A 9,487-nucleotide genomic window follows, 5' to 3' on the forward strand; every position below is an offset into this window, starting at 1 on the left:
GGAGCAAGAAAAACAAGAGCGGGGAGGAGGAGGAGGAGGAGGAGGAGGAGGAGGAGGAGGAGGAGGAGGAGGAGGAGGAGGAGGAGGAGGAGGTGCAGCTCAGAAACCCTAGCACCACATCACTGTCAATCAAAGAAATCTGAAATCACACTTAAAGGTTTTTATGAAGAAGTTAATGTTCAGATAAGAGCCAATGGTTTTATTCCTATGAAAACAGGAGCTATTTCCTGACCACTGCAGTACACACGCCAGGCCTGTGAGTGGCAGTATTCACGTAAACCCGTCTCTGTGTGGACGACCCCTGACCTCTGACCTGTACTTACTGTCTTCACCTCTGTTCTCTTTACTTCATCACAAACTGTAAATCTCTGACTCATCACTGAGAACTTTATTCTGGAAACTTCCTCAGTCCTGCTCCTTCACACAAAACCATCACAGTCCAAGACCTGGTTTCTCTGGATCACTGTAAATTCACTCTGAAGAACGTAGAATATAAACCGTTGTTCTGTCACTGTATGTTAAGAACATGTATGTTAAGAACATGTAAGTTAAGAACATGTATGTTAAGAACATGTAAGTTAAGAACATGTAAGTTAAGAACATGTATGTTAAGAACATGTAAGTTAAGAACATGTATGTTAAGAACATGTAAGTTAAGAACATGTATGTTAAGAACATGTATGTTTAGAACATGTAAGTTAAGAACATGTAAGTTAAGAACATGTATGTTAAGAACATGTAAGTTAAGAACATGTATGTTAAGAACATGTAAGTTAAGAACATGTAAGTTAAGAACATGTATGTTAAGAACATGTATGTTAAGAACATGCAAGTTAAGAACATGTATGTTAAGAACATGTATGTTAAGAACATGTAAGTTAAGAACATGTATGTTAAGAACATGTAAGTTAAGAACAGAAGTGATAATAAGAACATGTAAGTTAAGAACATGTATGTTAAGAACATGTAAGTTTAGAACATGTATGTTAAGAACATGTAAGTTAAGAACATGTATGTTAAGAACAGAAGTGATAATAAGAACATGTAAGTTAAGAACATGTATGTTAAGAACATGTAAGTTAAGAATATGTATGTTAAGAACATGTAAGTTTAGAACATGTATGTTAAGAACATGTAAGTTTAGAACATGTAAGTTAAGAACATGTAAGTTAAGAACATGTATGTTTAGAACATGTAAGTTAAGAACATGTATGTTAAGAACATGTATGTTAAGAACAGAAGTGATAATAAGAACATGTATGTTAAGAACATGTATGTTAAGAACAGAAGTGATAATAAGAACATGTAAGTTAAGAACATGTATGTTAAGAACATGTAAGTTAAGAACATGTATGTTAAGAACAGAAGTGATAATAAGAACATGTAAGTTAAGAACATGTATGTTAAGAACATGTAAGTTAAGAACATGTATGTTAAGAACATGTATGTTAAGAACATGCAAGTTAAGAACATGTAAGTTAAGAACATGTATGTTAAGAACATTTATGTTAAGAACATGTATGTTAAGAACATGCAAGTTAAGAACATGCAAGTTAAGAACATGTAAGTTAAGAACATGTATGTTAAGAACATGTATGTTAAGAACATGTAAGTTAAGAACATGTATGTTAAGAACATGTAAGTTAAGAACATGTACGTTAAGAACATGTATGTTAAGAACATGTAAGTTAAGAACATGTAAGTTAAGAACATGTATGTTTAGAACATGTATGTTAAGAACATGTAAGTTAAGAACATGTATGTTAAGAACATGTAAGTTAAGAACATGTAAGTTTAGAACATGTAAGTTAAGAACATGTATGTTAAGAACATGTAAGTTTAGAACATGTAAGTTAAGAACATGTAAGTTAAGAACATGTATGTTAAGAACATGTATGTTAAGAACATGTAAGTTAAGAACATGTATGTTAAGAACATGTAAGTTAAGAACATGTAAGTTAAGAACATGTATGTTAAGAACATGTAAGTTAAGAACATGTATGTTAAGAACATGTAAGTTAAGAACATGTAAGTTTAGAACATGTATGTTAAGAACATGTATGTTAAGAACATGTAAGTTTAGAACATGTAAGTTAAGAACATGTAAGTTAAGAACATGTATGTTAAGAACATGTATGTTAAGAACATGTATGTTAAGAACAGAAGTGATAATAAGAACATTCCAAATGCTCGGCGTTCTCTTATCGAGTGAAAAACTCTTCCTGTGGGCGTGTGTTTGCAGCCCCTCCTCCTCAGGTGATTTATTGCACAGGGACACACCTCACACAGTCTGTGTGATCAAAGTGAGGTCACAGGTCATACTCAGGTGTGTGTGTGTGTTAAACTTTATTGTTACCACGGCAATAAAACACTTAGATGAGATTAAAAACTTTGAAGGAATCAATGGAGAGATGGAAAAGTAGAGCAGCAGTTTTTAGTGATTAATTACCTACATGTTGTAGTCAAGGCTGTTCACTAGGTGTCAGTAGTGAGTTCAGCATCAGGCTCTCGCTGTCTGTCTGTCTGTCTGTCTGTCTCTCTGTGTCTCACTGTTACCCTGGAACAGCTGATCTGAACTTCTATGCAAAAACACGTCTCTGATGAGGAGCTGCAGTCGTGCAGCAGCGTGATGCAAATCCCAGCAGGTCAACAGTTCGTCAGAGATAAGAATTCATGAGATTATTTGAGTACAGATGAGAGGCTGGAAAATATGAATAAATAATAACCTGAGATCCAACTGTTATTATTATGATTATTGTTTGTGTCGTTTTCCTTCACAATAAAGTCAACAATGAGCACATGTGAATATGTTTCTGGGAAAAAGAAAAACTGGATTAAATTCTGACTGAAATCTCAGAGTTTTGAGAAAATTGTTGAGATTAAAGACACAGTCAGTCAGTCATCATCTACCGCTTTATCCTCTGCCAGAGGGTCGCGGGGGGTGCTGTGCCAATCTCAGCTACATCGGGCGATAGGCGGGGTACACCCTGGACAGTTCGCCAGTCCATCGCAGGGCCACACACACACAGAGACAAACAACCATCCACTCTCACACTCACTCCTATGGTCAATTTGGAGTGTCCAATTTACCTATCCCCACATTGCATGTTTTTGGACTGTGGGAGGAAGCTGGAGAACCCGGAGAGAACCCACGCACACACGGGGAGAACATGCAAACTCCATGCAGAAAGGCCCTTGTTCCAACCGGGGCTCGAACCCGGGTCTTCTCGCTGCAAGGCGAGAGTGCTAACCACTACACCACCGTGTGGCCCGAGATTAAAGACACAGATTCATAAATACAAAAGAATTCTCCTCTCAGAACTCTGAAACTGAAGTCAGATTATTGAGATTAATGAAGAGACGACAACATCCACTGTTTGTGATGAACAGAACTCTGTGTTTTCAGCTGAAGCCACAGAGACTCACTGTGACTGTGAGAGAGAGTCAATATTTACCTGTGTGTGTGTGTGTGTGAGAGAGAGAGAGGGGGAGAGAGAGGGAGAGAGAGAGAGAGAGAGAGTCAGTCACAGTAACATGAATCAAAGATTATAATAATCCTAATCACATCAGATTATTCTGTTACTCAGTGTTTCTTATTCACATAAAGTAAAATGTGTCTTCTCCTCAGTGTGTTAGTGTTACAGCGCCACACACAGGCCTGGCATGTGTACTACAGCGTTAGAAAGAGACAATAACAGACTTTAGAAAACTAGAAAACGAGACTATAAACAATGGTTTGTATTCTAAATCATTCAGAATGAATTTACAATGATCCTGAGAAACCAGGTTTTGGACTGTGATGGTTTTGTGTGAAGGAGCAGGACTGAGGAACGACTTTGTCCCACATCCTGTTCGTTTGTGTGGATGAAGAGATTTCCTGAAACGACGCCGAACAAAAAGAAAAAGATTGTGTTTGATGAAAGAAAACTGCTTCTTTCTGACATTTTAATTTATTTTTATTTTTTTTACACATTTAAACACTTTTAATCTTAAACTTTGTCTTTCTATGTTTGTGTTCTTTAAATAAACCTCTGTGACACCAGAGATTGGTTTCTGTACTGTGATAAATTTAAAAAAGACGTTTGGCTCAGGTACAGTAGAGGAGTGGGAGTGCCTGTCTGTCTGTCTGTCTGTCTGTCTGTCAGAGACGCGGTCGTGTTGCCCTGACGAACACAACACTCTCCTGTGTGTGTGTGTCTGTGTGTGTTTGTTATCAGCTGCTTTGTCACCGCAGCACAAGAAAAAAGAAAATACTACAACATGAGAGGGAACGTTAAGACGTAATCAAACAAGTGCCCAACCCTCACTGAGCACGCTCACACAAAAGAGCAGGAGGGGGAGGAGCTTAGGCCGCGACTCAACGCACACGCCTGGAGCGGCAAGAGCAAACACACACACGCACACACACTTTGTGTGGACCTCATAGACATGATGCATGATCTCCTTACCCTAACCATCACAACTAAGTGCCTAACGCTAACCTTTAACCTTTACCATAATCTAATTCTAACCCTAAAACCAGGTCTTAGTCCTGAAAAAGCCTGTTAAAGTCGTGTGGACCAGACAAAATGTACTCACACTGACCTTGTCAGGACCGCTGTCCTCATGGAGACCAAACCCCTGCACCAGCCCCTGACCTTTGACCTGGAAACAAAAGCAGAGGCAGGTACAGAGAAGATTTAGAACAAACATGGAGGAATCAGAGCAGAGACTTTAAGACTTGATACTAAAGAATTAAACGTTTAGACATTAGCTGACGTAGAGTGGAGACCAATACGCTAATAGCATGCTAACAACACGCTAACAACATGCTAACAGCTTCAGTTGTTTTGTTTGTGAATTATTCTGCGTTCTGTAAACGTCAAAAGTGGCTCCGCCCCCGAGTTCACCGCGGTCATGAGAAGTTGGGGAAAAACACATGTATCTCAGGCTAGCACATGTTAGCCACTGTGTTGTGTGTTAGCATGTGTTTAAACTGTTATTTTGCTCACAAACAGTGAAACAATAAAGTTTACAGATAAAACTTTAACTTTAAAAGACAGAAGTGACTTCAACTTAGCTTGTATGACGGGCGGCCATCTTGGAATCTCATATCAGGGTTGGTGAGGTCACTCTGACTTTGTGTGTGTGTGTGTGTGTACTTGTACATACATCTTTGTGAGGACCAGAAAACTCATAAACCAGACGAGGTCCAGACAAAATGTGTTTATGGATTAAGAGCTCGTTGTGAGGTTAGGATTAGAGCAGAACTGGACTGAGACAAAAATTCATTCAATCAAGAAACTGCTGTTTTCCCCATTACTGTCTATACATTCAGTTTATATTTCATATAAGTATATTCAGATTATAACATCTTTTGTGTTTATATAGCTGTAATTGTGTGTTATATTGTGTGTCAGTATATTCTTATATTCTTCTGTGTCTGATGTAACAAAGCAATCCATAAAAACATCCATCTCTTTAGATCTTTAAATATTGTTTATTTTTAGTTATTTGGAGATTTGCTCATGAAACAGTTTTTTACTTGTTTCATTTACTTCACTTCACTTTGAATGTCACTATAGTGATTTTACTGCCCTCTAATGTAAAAAAAACACCCACTAAACACAGTGACACTGGTTTGCTTTAAATAACACAACTACAGTATAGTACATCTGATGGGGGGGGGGGGGGGGGCACATACAGTGAGTCATGTTCTGTGGAATTCTCCATGTCTCTGAGTGTCCTCACTGAGACTGCTGTATGAGAACGTGTGTGTGATTCATGGCTGTGCTGATGAAATCTTATGACTGAGATCAAAGCTGCCGCTGCTGATAAAGACAAAGTCTGATCAGTGATGGATTTACGACTGATGATTATCTTTAAATAAGGATTTCCATGATTAATGACAACGAAAGAGAAGCTGCAGCAGAAACTGTGAAAGTAAAAGTCACAACTAAACTGTGTGTGTGTGTGGATGGAGTTTATAATCCAAGGAAGATGATTAGAGATTATGTTACTGATGTAGAAACTGTATTTTAACGTTGTTTTCTCAGATGGAATAAAAAGTTTGACAAACACTGACGATTGATTTAAAATCAAGGAAACTTTTAACTGAGTCCAGATTACAGTTATTACCATTTTCTTAATAAAGAACAATTATAAATGATAAACAACTATTATATAACAATATATAAACAATTTTAAACTAACTTAAATCTAAACTTACTTATAATTGGGACCTAAATCTGAAATGAAATCACAAATAATTAGGCTCAAAATTCAAATTCCATGCATTTTTTAAATCAACATATATATATTTAGTGCATTTTGCACATGTATATATATGTATATATATATATATATATATATATATAAATGAATTAATCCTAATCCAAGAAATGATTTGACATTCATTCTTTTCTTTTCCTGATTTAAAGAACAACACGTTACACAGAGTGCAGTCAGTGTACCTAATAAAGTGGCAGGTGCATGTAAAGCATGAATTATCATTAATGATGTGAATATAAAGGATTATATGGAGATACATTTGCTGTTTGTGCCGCGATGAAAGATAAAGTCCACTTTCAGAACGATTTCATGTCTGTGTTCAGACACAGAAGACCATGACGGGTCATGTGATCTGCGTCTAAGGTCCAGATCAGCGTGTGGAACCTTTCATGACTCCATGGATCCACATGCAGCCCCTCCCATTTTTATTACATTCTCTTTCCAAGCGTTCCAGTCTGTGAACACACAAGAGAGGTGACAACACAGAGGTCACCGGAGGTCACCAGAGGTCACCGGAGGTCAGTGAAGACACCTGAGGAAGAAGCTTTCTGATAAACTCCTGAGTCTTTAAATCAAGTGTCACTTCCTGTGTTAATGTTAGTCTCATTAAAGGTGCAGACGTCAACGTTTTCAGCTCGAAATTAGAAAGATTTTACCATCTACAGTTCATCGTGAAAAGATGTGTGTGTGTGTGTGTGTGTGTGTGTGGTCACAACTGTCTCCTATTGAAAATCAACAGAGAATCATGAAGATGTTCATTCTCAAATATTGAGAATGCTGCTACAACATCATCATGGTCAGACAGGTGTAGGACAGACAGGTGTAGGACAGATGGACAGATTGGTGGGCAGACAGGTGTAGGACAGACAGGTATAGGACAGAGAGGTGTAGGACAGACAGATATAGGACAGACAGGTATAGGACAGACAGATATAGGACAGACAGGTGTAGTACAGACAGGTATAGAACAGACAGGTATAGGACAGACAGGTGTAGGACAGATGGACAGATGGGTGGGCAGACAGGTGGACAGACAGGTGTAATCCGTCCTCTGTCCCCTGTTGCTTCACTGCTGAGTCGTGTGTGTGTGTGAGCATAATGAGCAGAGCGTGTCCTCATGTCCTCGTCTCTGCTTCACTGAATTTGTCTCTTTCACAACAGAAGACGTGATGATGGACAAACTCTTTTCTGCTGCTGCTTGTTTTTATTTGCAGTTAATGGTTGACAGATTTTTTAAAATCCAAACACGACAAAGTGTCAGCAAATCAACCACACAACATGTATATGTACACGTATATACACGCATGTATATATACCTATATATCTATATCTATATCTATATATATATATATAACATCTTTTGTGTTTATATAGCTGTATATATATACAGTACATATATATATAGAGAGATATATACATACAGGAAACATGTGGTGCGTTCCAGTTGTAGTCGGATTTCCGACTCGGAAAGTCGGAGCATGTGATTCTAAGATGGCTGCCATCGTTAGTGTTCCAGTTAATCTCAGGTGTGTCAGTAAATTATATTGGAAATCAGTTTTTTTTTATGAACGTGATCATGTTTCTAGGATGATTGTGTAGAATGTTGTTATTGTTGTTATTGACAGGAATTGCTAACAATGCTAACAGTAGCTAGCCCGACATACGTTTGAGTCCATGTTTTATTTTGACGACTTCTCGGGAACTCGGGTGTTTAAGTGCGAGGTTACCGTTTCCTGATGTTAATAATACGAAGAATAAAAGTTTGGGGAGTCTGTTGCGTGTGTTTTATAGGTTTAAACTCTACATTCACACACTCAGACTCAGTATTTCTTGTATTTATCTGTGAAATAAGTAAAAAAAAGAAGAAAAGCTTGTTTTAGTTTCCGCAGCACAAACTCATGACAGTTTATTTCTAAGGATGAACAGATTCTACAGAAACACGACGGTGGATCAATAAACACTGACACTGTTTTACTTCTAGTTTTTAAATGTAAGTTTGTTTTACGTGACTTTAGATTTAATCCCTTTAATCACATTTATGGATCACAGATGACAAACAAATATAAAAATAAGCTGTGAGCCTTTATTTTGAAGGGCAGCGTCTTCATTAAATGTAATGAGTTTCATTATTTGTGCTGATTTATTATAAAAAGTCAGTGATTTACAAGAAAATGGATCGTGGAATGTACGTTTATTAATTCTGGATTAAGTACTTTTACTCTTATAGTATAAATACTTGAATGTATTTAATGTATGCACCGGAATATAGTGAAAAATTTAGATATAAGACATTAAGATATTGGTTTTAAAGGATATAAGTGTTTCCTTCACCAGTTTATTAAAAAATATTCGTTTATTATGTCAAATCATCACAGACTTCAGAATGATAAACATTTATTTATTATTTTTCTTTTAGAAAATTCAGATTTTTCTATTGTAAAATTTGAGTGAAAAGAAAATTTTCTTCATAAATAGAAAATTTTCTCTGAAGATCTTTTATTACTTTATTCATCTTTTAATGAACTACAGAATATTAGTATTGTTATTTCTTTCCATTTTGTGTTTTGTGGCACTTTTTTGTGGAAATCTGATCCATCAGTTTTCATTCATTTTTATTTATTTAAACAGTGTTTGTAAGATTATATTAATCTGTAACCCTAACACCTTTCTAATGTTACTGTTTATTCATTCATATTTGATCTGTATGAGTTTACAGGAATCTGAAAATGAGTGAATGTGACTTTAATGTGTTTAAATTTGTGATTCACTTCACTGTGAAACATTAACGCCACAGATACATTTTCACCTGTTTCATAAATACGCAACACATTTACATCAGAGTTTACAAAAATACCATTTCAAGTGTTTTTCCCCTGAACTTTGGTGAAAATTAAACTTTTAAACATCTGAGTGACAACATGAGGACGTTTTTTCTTTATTATTATTATAATAATTATTGTGCTTTTATTTTTCTTTAACCTGACATCAGCTCATGCTCCTTTAATAACCTCAGTTTGTTTTGTTTGGAACTTAAATCTTATTTTCTGTATGATTATTAACATCTGATTCCAGGTCAGTTAAGGGATTTTTAAGTTGTTTATAAGATAATATTAATATGTAAAGGAACAATATCTAGTTTCTAATATTTGTTTATTCTTTTATATTTGATCTGTATATGTTAAACTCTATGTTTTCCATTATTTAACCTGTTTTAATT

The sequence above is a fragment of the Solea solea genome, chromosome 7 (genome assembly GCF_958295425.1).
Source record: "Solea solea chromosome 7, fSolSol10.1, whole genome shotgun sequence".
Taxonomy (NCBI): Eukaryota; Metazoa; Chordata; class Actinopteri; order Pleuronectiformes; family Soleidae; genus Solea; species Solea solea.